The 17,271-nt window shown below is 45.7% G+C and overlaps 1 long non-coding RNA gene across 1 annotated transcript; it reads right to left on the reverse strand.

Moving 5' to 3' along the window:
* Positions 1-8,819: 8,819 nt before the first annotated feature.
* Positions 8,820-14,940, reverse strand: LOC140207512 (uncharacterized). Its single transcript, XR_011888573.1, has 5 exons — positions 14,825-14,940; positions 13,233-13,288; positions 12,770-12,834; positions 11,538-11,579; positions 8,820-10,468 (listed from the first exon to the last, which is right to left on the reverse strand). It is a non-coding gene; the product is annotated as an uncharacterized lncRNA (long non-coding RNA).
* Between the last annotated feature and the right edge of the window lie 2,331 nt (positions 14,941-17,271).

Genomic DNA, 17,271 nt, shown 5'->3' on the forward strand with positions numbered 1-17,271 from the left:
GGGAGGGAGAACAAGGTTAATGCAGCACCAGAGGTCTCTCAATGCTGCTTCTCAGGTTGACTCTGTGGTTAAGAGGGCATATGACGTGTTGGCATTCATCAACCGTGGGAATGAGTTTGAGAGCGTACAGGTAGTGTTGCAGCTTTCTAGGATCCCGGTCAGACCCCACTTGCAGTACTGTGCTCAGTTATGGCCGCCTCACTACAGGAGAGATGTGGAAACTATTGAAAGGGTGCAGAGGAGATTTACGAGGATGTTGCCTGGATTGGTGAGCATGCCTTATGAGAATAGATTGAGTGAACTCGGCCTTTACTCCTTGGAGTGACAGAGGATGAGGGGTGACCTGATAGGGGTGTACAAGATGGTGAGAGGCATTGATCGTGTGGATAGTCGGAGGACTTTTCCCAGGGATGAAATTGCTAACGCAAGAGGGCACAGCTTTAAAGTGCTTTAGGTAGGTACAGAGGAAATGTTTGGGGTAAGTTTTTTTACGATGAAGTGGTGATTGCGTGTAATGGACTTTGGGTGGAGGCAGATACGGTAAAGACATTTAAGAGACCCCTGGATATGTAGATGGAGCTTAGGAATGTGGATAATCCGAGTTTATTTCTAGTATAAGGACATGATCGCCGCAGCTTTGTGGGCAGACAGGCCTATATTGTGCTGTAGCCTATTAAGTTTCTATAAGATCGGCGGTGGAGGAGGAAGGGAGGGAGAGCTAGATTCATATCTGTTGCACAAACAGCCTAAAGAGTGAAAGATCCAGCAAATGATGCGATTAATCATTCAAACACAGCATGTCACCTCCCAGAATTCACAGAGTCTGAGAAATGTAAGGAACAAGGAGATTAAAACCACTCTTGCCCGCAAGTCAATGTCTGGACTCTGCCGAGAGACGGTAGTCTTCCCCGCCACACATTGCCTTCTTGAAAGATGTTAGAGAGATGACACCGTTTAATTTTCAAAACATTTTCATGCTGAATAAAGCTTCACCCCCTTCCCAGGCTGCCTCCCGGAATCACTGCCATTGCCAAGTGGCCACATTGTTGCTGACCCTGCTGCTTCACGGGGGTCGGACTGGATTCAGTCACTGCTCGGCAGATGGATTGGAACAACAATCCGGTCACCACTGAAGTCACCATCACTGGCCTTTCAGCTTGACCGACTTGCCCTCCTCTCGCATTCTTGTTCCAGCTTCTTGGCTACTTCCATAGAAACCATGGAAACCATAGAAAAAACTACAGCACAGAATCAGGCCGTTTGGCCCTTCTTGGCTGTGCCGAACCATTTTCTGCCTAGTCGCACTTACCTGCACACGGATCATATCCCTCCATACACCCCCCATCCATGTATTTGTCCAATTTATTCTTAAATGTTAAAAAACCACACACTTACCACCTCGCCTGACAGCTCATTCCATACTCCCACCACTCTCTGTGTGAAGAAGCCCCTCCCCATGTTCCCTTCAAACTTTTCCCCCCTCACCCTTAACCCATGTCCTCTGTTTTTTTTTCTCCCCTTGCCTCAGAGGAGAAAGCCTGCTTGCATTCACTCTATCTATACCCATCATAATTTGATACACCTCTTCCTTTCCACTCCTGGTGAAGGGTCTCGACCTACAACGTCGATCTTCTGCAGGTGTTGCTGAACCTGCCGAGCTCTTCCAGTATTGAGTGTTTGCTCCCCCTGCGATGCCCTGGAAGCTTCTTGGGGGATGGGATGTGTGGCACGTGGTTTAGTTTTTTTACAGCCCCTTGGAACTGACTTAATGCTTGAGAGTGGGTGAAGAAGGGTTTGGCCAGGTGTGAATACTATACGTACTACAGCCTTCAGTCCTGAAGGGGGAGAAAAAACCCAGCTATAACTAACATCGATCTGTAAAACCGTTTGAATGTTTTTCAGCATGAACTGGCCTGTGGGGTGAGGTGATCGATGGAGGGGGAACTGAGTTGTTTTTGACAGCATTTCTGTTTGAATTGAACTGCTGAAGAAATATGGGAAGTGATTACCGCAGTTCCCCATTTCTCTCTTATCTATTGCTAGCAGAGTGTAGCGTTAGACACTGCAACAGAACTAACGGATACAATAACAACGTTAACGTTCCCTGCCTCCACCAGCGGCACTTAACAGCCGATGTGTGCACAGTCTATAGAATGCAGTGCAGTTACTCACCAGGACTATTATACGTCAACCTACGACCACCACCCCCACCACTGCACCCACCGCCGCACCCCATCTCCCACCTCCTCCCTCGCACCCTCTCTATCGCTCTCGCCGTGGGGGCGAATGGCAGCAATAAGATGAACGAATAGCGCCACCCGCTTATCCCGCCACTCGGAAATCTTCCCGTCCTGCCTGCATCACAGTGCGGGTCCGATTCCCGGAACCCGCTACCTGACAGCACTTTGGGACCACCTTCCCCAGACAGGGTCTGACAGTTCAAGGAGGGAACCCACCAGTAACACCTCAGTGAGGGGTTTTGGGAAGGGAGGAGTGATAAATACCAGCCTTGACAACAGCACCCAGATTCATCCCTTAAAATACTAAGGAACAATCCCCACAACTCTCTGCTGAAAATATTCCCCTGGGAATTGTTTTCCATACAACCGTTTTACCATATAGCAATTACAGCACGGAAACGGGCCATCTCGGGCCTTCTAGTTCGTGCCGAACTCTTATTCTCACCTCGTCCTACCGACCTGCACTCAGCCCACAACCCTCCATTCGTTTCCTGTCCATATAGCTGTCCAATTTTACTTTAAATGACAATATCTGAACTACCTCTACCTCTTCTACCAAAAGCTCGTTCCACACAACTACCACTCGCTGAGTTAAGAAGTTCCCCCACGTGTTACCCCTAAACTTTTTCACCCTAAAACTCAATTCATGTCCTCTTGTTTGTATCTCTCCCACTGTCAATGGAAAAAGCCTATCCACGTCAACTGTATCTATCCACCTGATAAATTTAAATACCTCTATCAAGTCCCCCCTCAACTTTCTCGGCTCTAAAGAATAAATACCCAACTTGCTCAATCTTTCTCTGTAAATTAGGTGCTGAAATCCAGGTAACATCTAGTAAATCTTCTCTGTACTCTCTCTATTTTGTTGACATTTTTCCTGCACTTCGGTGACCAGAACTGTACACAGTACTCTAAATATTGCCTTTCCAATGCCTTGTACAATTTTAACATTCCATTCCTGGTGACCCTATCCCGCTGAGGTATGTCTCAGTGGAGAGACTATGTTCATTCTGTAATCTATCAACACACATTGATATTGGACAAATCAACCAACCTCCCTTACCACCCGATCCCGAGAAGCTCAATCCTTCCTGCTGAATCTGTCTGCTCTTGGTTTTTAAAATGCTCTCCCTGGTACATCTATAGATTTTTTTCTACGATCATTGGTGACGTACCACGTACTCTGATAGTTTAAGGAGACAGCCCACCAGAAACACCTGAGTGAGGGTTTTGGTAAGGGAGCGGTGATAAATTCCAGCCTTGCCAGCAACACATAGATTCATCCCTTAAAATACTCAGCAACAATCCCAACCACTCTTTCCTAACACCCGGTTAAATATCTCAATTGCTATGTTTTTATTTTCTCTCATTCTCTGTAGTTGCATTAATGTGCTGATCCATCATTAACTCCCAAGTTCCTTTTCGCCTCGTTTCTGTTTTTACATCGAACACAGAACATAGAATAGCACAGCACAGACCAGGCCTTTCGGCCTACAATGTTGTGCCGACCCTCAAACTCTGCCTCCCATATAAGCCCCCAACTTAAATTCCTCCATATACCGGTCTAGTAGTCTCTTAAACTTCACGAGTGTATCTGCCTCCACCACTGACTCAGGCAGTGCATTCCACGCACCAACCACTCTCTGAGTAAAAAACCTTCCTCTAATATCCCCCTTAAACTTCCCACCCCTTACCTTAAAGCCATGTCCTCTTGTATTGAGCAGTGGTGCCCTGGGGAAGAGGCGCTGGCTATCCACTCTATCTATTCCTCTTATTATCTTGTACACCTCTATCATGTCTCCTCTCATCCTCCTTCTCTCCAAACAGTAAAGCCCTAGCTTCCTTAATCTCTGATCATAATGCATACTCTCTAAACCAGGCAGCATCTGGTAAATATCCTCTGTACCCTTTCCAATGCTTCGACATCCTTCCTATAGTGAGGTGACGAGAATTGGACACAGTACTCCTAGTGTGGCCTAATCAGAGCTTTATAGAGCTGCATCATTACAACGCGACTCTGAAACTCTATCCCTCGACTTATAAAAGCTCACAACCCCATAAGCTTTCCTAACTACCTTATCCACCTGTGATGCAACTTTCAGGGATCTGTGGACATATATCCCGATATCCCTCTGCTCCTCCACACTACCAAGTATCCTGCCATTTACCTTGTACACTGCCTTGGAGTTTGTCCTTCCAAAGTGTACCACCTCACACTTCTCCGGGTTGAACTCCATCTGCCACTTCTCAGCCCACTTCTGCATCCTATCAATGTCTCTCTGTAATATTTGACAATCCTCTACACTATCTAGAACACCACCAACCTTTGTACCGTCTGCAAACTTGCCAACCCACCCTTCTACCCCCACATCCAGGTCGTTAACAAAAATCACGAAAAGTAGAGGTCCCAGAACAGATACTTATGGGACACCACTAGTCACAATTCTCCAGTCTGAATGTACTCCCTCCACCACCACCCTCTGCCTTCTGCAGGCAAGCCAATTCTGAATCCACCTGGCCAAACTTCCCTGGATCCCATGCCTTCTAACTTTCTGAATAAGCCTACTGTGTGGAACCTTCTTAAATGCCTTACTAAAATCCATATAGATCACATCCACTGCACTATCCTCATCTATATGCCTGATCACCTCTTCAAAGAACTCCATCAGGCTTGTTAGACACGATGGCCCTTCACAAAGTCATGCCGACTGTCCCTGATCAGACCATGATTCTCTAAATGCCTACAGATCCTATCTCTAAAAACCTTTTACAACAGCTTTCCCACCACAGACGTAAGACTCACTGGTCTATAATTACCTGAACTATCCCTACTACCTTTTTGAACAAGGGGACAGCATTCGCCTCCCTCCAATCCTCTGGTACCATTCCCGTGGACAACGAGGACATAAAGATCCTAGCTAGAGGCTCAGCAATCTCTTCTCTCGCCTCGTGGAGCAGCCTGGGGAATATTCCGTCAGGCCCCGGGGACTTATCTGTCCTAATGTATTTTAACAACTCCAACACCTCCTCTCCCTTAATATCAACATGCTCCAGAACATCAACCTCACTCATATTGTCCTCACCATCATCAAGTTCCCTCTCATTGGTGAATACCGAAGAGAAGTATTCATTGAGGACCTCGCTCACTTCCACAGCCTCCAGGCACATCTTCCCACCTTTATCTCTAATCGGTCCTACCTTCACTCCTGTCATCCTTTTTTTCATTCTCGTAATTCAAGAATGCCTTGAGGTTTTCCTTTACCCTATCCTTGCCATAGAGGGAGTACAAAGAAGGTTCACCAGATTGATTCCTGGGATGGCAGGACTTTCATATGAAGAAAGACTGGATGAACTGGGCTTGTACTCGTTGGAATTTAGAAGATTGAGGGGGGATCTGATTGAAACGTATAAGATCCTAAAGGGATTGGACAGGCTAGATGCAGGAAGATTGTTCCCGATGTTGGGGATGTCCAGAACGAGGGGTCACAGTTTGAGGATAGAGGGGAAGCCTTTTAGGACGGAGATTAGGAAAAACTACTTCACACAGAGAGTGGTGAATCTGTGGAATTCTCTGCCACAGGAAACAGTTGAGGCCAGTTCATTGGCTATATTTAAGAGGGAGTTAGATATGGCCCTTGTGGCTATGGGGGTCAGGGGGTATGGAGGGAAGGCTGGGGCGGGGTTCTGAGTTGGATGATCAGCCATGATCATAATAAATGGCGGTGCAGGCTCGAAGGGCCGAATGGCCTGCTCCTGCACCTATTTTCTATGTTTCTATGTTTCTACTTGCCAAGGCCTTCTCATGCCCCCTTCCTGCTCTTCTCAGCCCCTTCTTAAGCTCCTTTCTTGCTTCCCTGTATTCCTCAATAGACCCATCTGATCCTTGCATGCTAAAAGTCATGTATGCTGCCTTCTTCCACCTGACTAGATTTTCCACCTCACTTGTCACCCATGGTTCCTTCACCCTACCATTCTTTATCCAGTTCCCAGCCTTCTCCCCGTTACCTTTTAATGCCATGTCAAATCAAGAACCTATCAATCTCTCGGATTACTCGGAGGCATTTAAAGTCTGGAAGAAGAATAATGGAATGGTCGGGGAGGGGTGAGTTGGCAGGGGATCGAGTGTGATAGGGAACTGGGAGTGAAGTGTTTGGGACATATTCTACTGAATGATTCGGCATGTTAAAGGACCGGAGAATTGTTTTGTGTTGCTGTTCCCCTGTACTCAGCTGACAACAGATGTTGCAGACAGTATAAGGATAAAAGAAAGTTTGAGACAGGATCTCTGACCTGACAACACAGGACTAAGCTCGTCAAAGGCAAACATTCGTGAGAAGTTTTTTTGCTTTTTCTCTTGGTTTTTCTTAGAATTGAGCTCGGGAAGTATGTGTTACACAATGCCAGTTTGTTCGGAACCGACTTTGTTTACAACAAGGGAAGCAGCCGATTGCCATCTGCAGAAACTAGATCGACAGAAAGTTAACTCTTTATAAACACCAACAGAGAGACAGAGAAGATGGGGAGCGTGACTGAACACGGGTCACCGAGGGTGCGCCAGAACAGACCACGTCCATCTCAGATCTCCTATCGCCTCTTTTTTTTTATTTTTCGAGTGTCATCTTCTTCTCATATGTACGCTTTTTAATCCTGAGGACGTGTCTTCTGGTCTTAGATTCTCCCACCATAAGAAACATCCTCTCCACATCCACTCTCTCTGTGTCAACTGGTCCTGGATTCCCCCACTATGGAAAACATCCTCTCCACATCCAATCTCTCAAAGCCTTTCACCATTCGAGAGGTTTTATTGAGGTCACCCCTCATTCTTCTGAACTCGCTGTATACAGGCCCAGGGCCATTGAAAGCTATTCATAGGACAAGCCATTCTACCCTGGAATGACTTCCACACAGCTGCTTTGAACTCTTCATCAGTTTCAGCTCATCGTTTGTCAGACAAACGGCTCAGACCTGCTTACAATGCCACAAGTGAGCTGTCATCAGGGCATTATGAAGTTTTAATATTGCATCTTGCTTTTATATTCGAGTCCTCTTGAAATGAATGCCAACACCTCTTTTACCTTCGTCATCAGAGACTGATCCTGCAAGTCAACCTTTAACGAATCCTGCACAGGGAATCCCAAGTCCCTTTGTACCCCAGTTTTTGTCTTGTATTTTCTTTCCATTTAGGAAACAGTCAACCTTCCATTTCATCCCCCAAAGTGCATGCTTAAACACTTCCGAAAGTACATTCCAACTGCCTCTTTTGACCATTCTCCCAATCTGTCTGAGTCCTTCTTTAGCCTCTCTAATTTCATGTCTCTTCATCTATCTTCCAATCGTCTGCAAACCTTACAACAAAACCATCACTACCCCCATCCCACTCATTGACATCTGACGGAAAGGAATCTTTCCCAACACAGACCCTGTGAAACACCACTCGTCACCGTTTGCCAGTCCGAAAAGGGTTCCCTTATTCCCACCCTTCGTCTCCTTCCCGGACTACGTGTTCCCGTTCTGGGAAACTGCCAAGCGGCCTGCATTATTTCCGGATTTTCTGGAGCTGCTTCGGCGACGAGTGCTTTCGGGGTGAGGCTCTGGGTGTGACCCGATTCCTCGCCGATTTCGCCGACTGAAGCATCTGGGGAGACCGAAATGTCGAGACAGCAGGCGCTGTGCGAGCTACCGGAGGCCTCTCTATTTCTCCCGATGGTGACAGACAGTCCACTGGTCCCAGAGTCAGGGCAGCTCGAATTGACTCAGGTTATCAAATCATTTTGATGTAACTGAGTGGAATTCAAAGCGATCTGCGTGAGATTCAGGGGTACACGCAAAAAGAAAATTATATTCAGGTGGACAGCGGCAAAGTGAATTGTTGAATTCCAACAGTGAGAGAAGACAACACAATCAACTTGAATACTATGGGTTAATGGCTGCAGGAGCCCATACTGATATAATTTGATTCATGTTATCCAAATGAAAGAAAAAAAAATACGGAAAGCACAAATTGAGAGCGGGTGGTAAATACGAGAGGAATTAGTGAGAAGGTGAGAGAAGGAAAAGTGAAATCCAGATTTACATGAAATACCGAGAGTGGTCGGTGCCTTGAACGCACTGTCAGGGGAAGCAGTGAATTGCAGCTTAAGTGTCATTTGGGCATTTACGCGGGGAATGGAAGTGTGCTGATCTCATATCGGCAGATGTATTGTTCTAATCTCACATGATGGTTTTCGTTGGCCGAGGTGCCAGTTCCTATTCACGTCTGTTCCCCACCCCTCGCCACCCCCCAGCCACCTTGAGCTGTACGAACCAAAGAGCAAAGAAAGAAGAAGTTTGAATCCATAATACCCAAAAAAAAAATCAGGTAACTGCGTTACAGTGAAACATAGACACCAGGGAGACTGGTGGAAGAACCAGGGGATGTGAACGGGTTATGGGGTAAATCAGGATTTTTCAAACAGGAAGTGACGTCATAATCTCGGTGTACAGGAACATTGGTAACGGAGGCTGAATCAGTGACTCGGATTGATAATCATTTACTGAGCTAATTCACGCAGAAATCAGGAGGCAACTCAGGGTTTCAGCAAAGTTTTCTGTTTTATTACGTTTATTATTCAGCCATAAAGCGCGGAATAGCCTTTCAGCAACCGACGACAAACCCCATTAACAGAGGAGGTTTACGAGGGCGATGCCTGGGTTGGAGAGCCTGGCCTATGAGAATAGGTTGCGGGACCTCCGCCTTTTCTCCTTGGGGCGACGGAGGATGAGAGGTGACTGATAGAGGTGTACAAGACGATGACGGTGATTGATCGTGTGGACAGCTGGAGGCTTTTCCCCAGGGTTGAAATGGCTAACACGAGAGAGCATAGCTTTATGGAATTTGGGGGTCGGTACAAGGGGAAGGTCAGAGGTAAGATTTTCACACAGAGAGTGCAGGGTGCGTGGAATGCACTCCCAGCGAAGGCGGATGCAATGGATCTTTAAGTGCAAACACAGAATAATCTGCAGATGCTGGGGTCAAAGCAACACTCAGAGCACGCTGGAAGAACTCAGCAGGTCGGGCAGCCTCCGTGGGAAAGATCGGTCGACGTTTCGGGCCGGAACGTCCCGACGAAGGGTTCCGGCCAGAAACGTCGACCAATCTTTTCCACGGATGCTGCCCGACCTGCTGAGTTCCTCCAGGGTGTTGTGGGGATCTTTTAAGTGTCTGTGAGATCGGCGCATGGAGTTTAGAAACATAGAGGGCTGTGTGGCAGGGTAATTCTAGGCCGTTTCCAGAGTAGGTGCCATGATCGGCACAACATTGTAGGCCGAAGAGCCTGTAATTTGCTGTAGATTTCTATCTTCTATGTTCGATGTTCTAACAGTAACTTAACCACGGGACACTTTACAATGACCAATTAATCTTCACGGACTTTGGATAGGGAGATCTACAGATTTATTACACATGACGCCGGACTTCATCTCCGAACTCGCAATGCTAACAGCACCTGAGTAAAATAGGGTTGATTGAGGCTTAAGAGCAGAGAGACTATGTTATTTGCTGCTTCGCTTGGAAACACTAAAGCTTATTAGGTATTTTCTAATCCCTGGATAGACACTCCTGCCTTCCATCCTCGTATCCCCACCACTCTGTCCAAATGGGTTTGTGCCTCTGGGACACTAATGGAAGCTGAATACGAGCAGACTGACACAATATTCAGTGGGCGAATACGTATCCCTTGCTCACAGCGAGCTCCGTGACGCTAAGGGTGAAATTAATGGAATTATTCCCACTTGGCCGCTTGTGCCGCCGAACCGGCCTCACGCCAAGTGAATAACGGAGCTATGCTGAGGGTTGAGAGCGAAACACTACGATATTTCATGTTTCTGAGCGTACCAAGTGGTCAGAAAACTATCGGCCCATGATGGGGGTCAGGACGGTATAGAAATTGTATCACACAGCAACGTTGAGAGGGAATATGTTGGTGGCAGTGTGGAGGTGGCAATTACGGGATGTAAGGTCTGGGTTGAGCTGAGAAAACTAAGCTGCTTTGATACTAACGAGTCAAAACCTTCAGTGATATCTTCATCGTGAGGATGTGAAACGCAGAGAGAATCCTACGGAGACATGGGGAACAATTATACAGAAACAAGGAAAGACATTCTGAACGATGGCTTTTTCCTCGATGGTTGTCCATCCTCTGTGTCAATTCACCTGCCAACTATCCTCTTCCGTTCACCAGTGACGTCATCTGAGGAAACAACACACCATTTATGTTGACTACGTCAGCAACCCGGAAGTGCTGCTGCTGGTGAGGAGAATTACGAGGTGACGATTTTCGAATCTGTGCTAAAACATCGTGACAATGCAACCTTGAAAACAACTAGTATATTTCATATAGATACAGGCCCAGAAAATTTGTTCCTTTCAATATCAATAAAACGCTGTATGATACCGCCTAACTCGAATCTTGCGTTGTTACGTGTCTCGAAACTGCTAATCACAGTGTAGTATATACATGGACACAACCATCGCACTGCATAACTCACAGACCTGAAATTAGTAGATACGTTTCCTTTACAAGTGACACTGTGTATCGTCAGCCCAATATTCCATTCACATACCTCCTCAGATCACTGTAAACAGATCGGTCCTGCAGCACAAGTCCCAGTTAATGTGAGGAAATCAGCATGATTAGCAGCATTTTGTTATTAAAAGCATTTTGTGATAGAAGAGAACAGCAATAATATTGAAGAGTATTTGCGCTTATTTAATAAATTCTGTCTGAAAGTAACACGGAATAGTCAGACCATGATGAAAAGAGGATCAGAGACAGACAGTCATGATCCCCAAGCGAAAGGGAGCATAATCCCTTGTCATTCGCTTCTCTTCCTTCAAAAGATCAGAGTGATATTTGCAACTTTCCAGTCCTCAGAAACAATTCCACAGCAATCTGTAGCTTGGAATATCAGTAATTATCCCTCTACTACCTCTTCAGTGGCCCATTTCAGAATGGTGTGGTGCAGTTAATCTTGTCCATTTAGTCCAGGTGATTCATCTACCTTCAGCCCTTCCAGCTTGCCTTGCATCTTCTCCTTATTAGCCACTCCCGTGTCCTGACACTGTCAGACTGATAGTTTGCTCCACAGCAAAGATTGACACATAATACTTCATGAATGGATCCGCCATGTCTTTGTCCCCAACTGCTGCCTCTTCGATTTCATTTCCGCTATGGAATGTCTCACCTCATCGTCTGTCTCTTACTGTGTAAAGTGGAAACAATTACTTCAAGAAGGCATTGACGCAAATGTAGTCCTTACCATATAAGTGGAATTTCAATCATCTGCATTGTTCCTTGTGCCCTGGAACGAGAACATGAAGATTTCTATTGAAGCGTTTAACCAAGTGCACAACAATTGTATTCTGACTCTGCACATAAAAAAGGGAGTATCAATTTTCACATTCACTGCTGATTGGAGCATATTGCATCATTCGCCGTTCGACAGACTGCGTGTTTCGGATTCAGTGTCAGAAAAGTACATATTTTCTCTGACACCAGGAACGCTTCCGGACAGCATTAGATGATTTGTAAGCATTCAGCAATAAGGGTAGCATGATGAATGTTATTTGACGAGGAGCTCGCCTTCAGAACCAAACATCTTGAGAGATTATTCCTGATCAGAATTTGCACGTCACAGAGAGGGGATATGGACTTGCGTCCTCAGGATGCTGACCGTATTTGCTATTTCTCTAAACGTTCACATAGATCATCGCTGATCACAGTCCGGCAGGTGCAGACCTAACCACCGCTTCCACTTGTGTCTTTCCCGCTTTGACCGGACATTTAAAGAGGATCCTTCATGAAATATATTCCACTCAGAGTAAGAGCTGTCTTTTTTGCATTGTACAACAATTATGTATTCTGCAGAAACAGCAAATAACTCGGGTGAAGAAGTTCTGCAGGTGCTGGAAATACGGAACAACGCACACAAAATGCCGGAGGAACCCAGCATTTCAGGTAGCATCAATGAAAATTAATAAACATTCGACGTTTTGGGCCGAAAGCCTTCTGCTGGACTGGAAAGGAAGCAGAAAGGCGCCAGAATTTAAAAAAAAACAATAAGTGGGGGAGAGGAAGGTTGTCTATGTGGAAGGTGAATGGTGGACCTGGAGAGTGGGGAAGGTAAAGCGCTGAAGGAAAATGAATCCGATTACAGAGGAAACTGGACCATGGTAGAAATCGAAGATGGAGAGTCTCCGGGGAAGTTCATGGACATGTGAAGATAAGAGATAAGAGTCGAGGGCGAAGAATGGAACAAGAGGGAAGTGAACAAAAACACGGGTAGGAAAAGGTCGATGTTCGTTGCTATCTGGTTTGGGTCTACTTTGAGGCGTTGTTCCTCAGTTAACTGGAAATGTGAACCAGTGATCTACATAAATGGCCAATCAGTGCCCAAGGGCCCGATGGACGCTACCGATCACATTACCGATGTTCTTATCTTTCCTTCGCAAAACAATGACTGAGACCATGAACATAATACAAACATCCAACCTGCTCATTCCTTGGGAAATTTTCATAGTTTTGCGATGCGTCCGCAGCGTTTGTATCCAAGGTGCCTGTGGGATCAAAACAGATATGTCACAACGGTGAAGAGCAGTAGGGACCGTTGTTAGTACTGCAGACGTCAATCCGGGCCCCAAACAAAATGCAACCATAGCGTGAGCCACGTCCCATCCAGTTGTCAGAAACACGTAATCTCTTGTACAGAAGACCAGTAACTGAGGGCCTATATTGATCAATATGAAGGGAAATTAAGTCCACTAAACTACAATTCCATCTCCCCCTGATATTGTAATGTTCAGTTCAAAATTTAAACTTTTTTCACTGGGATACCAAACGATAGGCAAGATAAAACGACCTCCAGCTTGTGTGCGCTATGAGCTTCCATATTTAAATGCAATGTTTAGATTTCCGTGGGCTCAGTAATAGAACAGTTCAAACGGGGTTCACTCACTCTTTCTTCTGGAATTGGTGCTCGTGTCGTGTTTGGATTGCGGTGGATCTTTGATGCTGAATGAACAGAAACAAAGGTCAAAACATGAATTCGGCAGGATGTCACTTTCCTTCACTGATCCACCGAATGAGAACGACCCCTATAATTCCATTTGATAATTTCTATTCATTCCTTGATACTGTTCCTGTTATTAGATACCCTGTTCCAGTCCTACTCGATCTCAACAACAGTGACCATAATGGGTTATGGATAGAAAACGTTCTGGAATTTCGGACCTCAGCTTTCCAGGAGAAAGTGACACACCTGCATTAATGAACGCAGCCCACTTTCAAACAAATGCTCACACTTCAGGAAAGCCACGTCCACGTACAAGATAATACTGATTCTGTCCACGGATGTCTCCTGATCTGTGGCATAATTCTAGAGTTGCTAATCAATTTTAGCTCCTCCTTGGGTAAAGAGGTTTAAAATGCCAACAGGTGGAGACCGAGCAGTCCCCATTTTCCTTAAACACCGGGGACGTGCGGATTGACCAACTGCTCCACTGTGACTGAAACTGATTGTTATCGACAGGGTAATATTCAGTCATAGATCCGTTATCTCACGGAAAAGGACCTCAGTGCCTGGTGAGGATCTACACCAATGCACCGTCCGTGTTCCATTCCTGAACCTTGGACATGAATCGTCACCATTTAATTATCCATTTCCCTCTTAAATTCCGCAGCTGATCCGCCCTTAGGAAATCTGCAAACAGAGCTTCCCCTGTTCCAACAGCAAACTGCTGGCAAACTAACCATTCACCCTACACACATCAAAGTTGCTGGTGAACGCAGCAGGCCAGGCAGCATCTGTAGGAAGAGGTGCAGTCGACTGCACCTCTTCCTACAGATGCTGCCTGGCCTGCTGTGTTCACCAGCAACTTTGATGTGTGTTGCTTGAATTTCCAGCATCTGCAGAATTCCTGTTGTAACCATTCACCCTGACTTGTAATGGCTGCCTCTTTCATCTTGAGTCTCTAGACTTTAATCCTGTACTCAGTGATGTGGGAGAGCAAATTCAAACTCACATATGAACTCCGATGTTTATGTGTTTCAGTATGAACTCCACTCAAAATGCCTTCCAGGAAACAGCGTGCTTCCAAAAGCACAATCTGTCCCTGAACCCAGTATCCGCTCTGGTATATTTCTTCTGCACCATTTCTGAATCCCTAGCTTGCCTCCTGTCATATGCTGAGGAGGCAGGAAAAAATAACTTTCAACACGGCCAATAGTTCTGTTCCTGCTATGCACGCATTCCAGACTTCAATAATTGTTGTTTCGGAAACAAATCCCAGGACCCGTTGTGCCGTGTGAAACACTTCCTCGTCCTGCATCTCCGCATCTAAAAAGGGTCTGTTCATGTTCCCCCACAAATAATGCCTGACTCGCCAATTTCCTCCAGCTCCAGTTTGTGTCCCCTTCTTCGTTCACCGGCTGCATCGCAAATTCGTGTTAAAGCTTCCAATAACCCACTTCTGCCAAAAAGAAAAATCTTCCGCACTAAATGAAAGTAGAGGTGACATTCGGGAAAAAAAAATAAAAACATGCATTTACCCCTCAGTGTTCCTGGTGATCAACCATCCACTGACTACGCCGATCATGGTCACGCCAAGGAAAAATACCACAATGGCCACGATTGCGCCAGAGCTGAGGATACATTTGCCATCTGTTTTTTCTGTTAACACACAAAGAAAATGAATATCTTACATTCCGAGAACACGTCTTTATCAGTGACAAATTCATTTTCACAGCAATTTGACTGGGTCAGTTTAGAGTTGTATATTGTCTCACAAGGATTACCCCCCGAATGAAAGCGTTAACATGCGTTGAACGTTTAATTGGTCTGGGTGTGCAGTCGTTTGAATTTACAAGGATTGTCGGGGGGTGGGGGCGTGGAGGGAACCGCATTGAAACTTTCAACGAATGTTGGAAGGTCTAGACAGAGTAGATGTGGAAAGTGTGTTTCATGCAGTGGGAGTGTCTCGGATATGGAGGCACAACCTGAGAATAGAGGGGTGTCAATTTAAAATAGTGATGCGCGGATATTTCTGCATAAGACCATAAAACAAAGGAGCAGAAGTCCGCCATTCGGCCTATCGAGTCTGCTCCGCCATTTTATCATGAGCTAATCCATTCTCCCATTTAGTCCCACTCCCCCGCCTTCTCACCCTAACCTTTGATTCCTTGGCTACTCAGATACCTATCAATCTCTGCCTTAAATGTGACTTAGCCTCCACTGCCACCGTGACAACAAATTCCATAGATTCACCACCCTCTGGCTGAAAGAAACTTCTTCTCATCCCCGTTCTGAATGGGCGCCCTTCAATCCTTAAGTCGTGGCCTCTCGTACCAAACCCCGCCATCATGGGAAACAGGTTTGCCACATCCACTCTGTCTATGCCGTTCAACATTCGAAATGTTTCTATGAGATCTCTCCTCATTCTTCTAAACTTCAAGGAATACAGTCCGAGTGCGGATAAACTTTCCTCATATGTTAACTCTCTTATTCCTGAAATCATTCCAGTGAATCTTCTCTGCACCCTCTCCAACGTCAGCACATCCTTTCTTAAATAAGGAGCCCAAAACTGCCCACAATACTCCAAGTGAGGTCTTACCAGCGCCTCATAGAGCCTCAAAATCTCATCCCTGCTGCTATACTCTATTCCGCAGGAAATGAATGCCAACATTGCATTCGCCTTCTTGACCACAGACTCAACCTGGAGGTTAATCTTACGGGTTTCCTGGCACGAGGACTCCCAAATCCCGTTGCACCTCAGAATTCTGAATTCTCTCCCCATTTAAATAATAGTCTGCCGGTTTATTTCTTCTGCCAAAGTGCATAATGATACACTTTCCAACATTGTATTTCATTTGTCACTGCTTTGCCCATTCTTCCAAGCTATCCAAGTCTCTCTGCAGACTCTCCGTTTCCTCAGCACTACCGGCCCCTCCACCCTATCTTTGTAGCATCAGCAAACTTAGCCACAAAGCCATTTATTCATTAATCCAAATCGTTGATGTGCAACGTAAGAAGAAGCGGCCCCAAGACGGACCCCTGTGCAACACCACTGTTAACCGGCAGCCAACCAAAATAGGATCCCTTCAATCCAAATCTCTGTTTCCTGCCAATCGGCCAACGCCCTATCCATGTATGTAAATTTCCCGTAATTCCATGGGCTGTTGTCTTGTTAAGCAGCCTCATGTGTGGCACCTTGTCAAAGACAGTCTGAAAATCTAAATATACAACATCCACCTCATCTGCCTGGTCTAGTCTGCTGGTAATTTCCTCAAAAAATTATTATAGGTTTGTCAGGAAGGATTTTCCTTTCAGGAATCCATGCTGAGTTCTGCCTATCTTGTCATATGCCTCCAGGTGCTCCGTATCCGTAACCTCATCCTTGACAGCAGACTCCAACAACTTCCCAACCACCGATGTCAAGCTAACAGGTCTATAATTTCCCTTTTGCTTTCTTGACCCCTTCTTAAATAGCGGAGTGACATTTCCAATCTTTCACTCCTCCGGAACCATGCCAGAATCTATCGACTTTTGAGCGATCATTGCTAATGCCTTTGCAATCTCCACAGCTACATCCTTCAGAACACGAGGGTGCATTGCATCTGGTCCGGGAGATTTATCTACCTTTAGACCATTCAGCTTCCTGAGCACTTTCTCTGCTGTAATTGTGACTACGCACATTTCACTTCCCTGCCACCCTTGAGTGTCCGGTATACTGCTGATGTCTTCCTCAATGAAGACTGATGCAAAATACTCGTTCAGTTCCTCCGCCATCTCCGTATCTCCCATTACAATTTCTCCAGTATAATTTTCTATCGGTCCTATATCTACACTCAACTCTCTTTTTCTCTTTATATACCTGATAAAGCTTTTAGTATCCTCTTTCATATTATTTGCTAGCTTCCTTTCATAGTTTCAGATTCCTCGCTTCTGCTGAAAATACCGTGAACATCCCAATAATCTGTATTGTTGACTTCACAAACTT

Source organism: Mobula birostris, chromosome 13 (genome assembly GCF_030028105.1).
Source record: "Mobula birostris isolate sMobBir1 chromosome 13, sMobBir1.hap1, whole genome shotgun sequence".
In the NCBI taxonomy this organism is placed as follows: Eukaryota; Metazoa; Chordata; class Chondrichthyes; order Myliobatiformes; family Myliobatidae; genus Mobula; species Mobula birostris.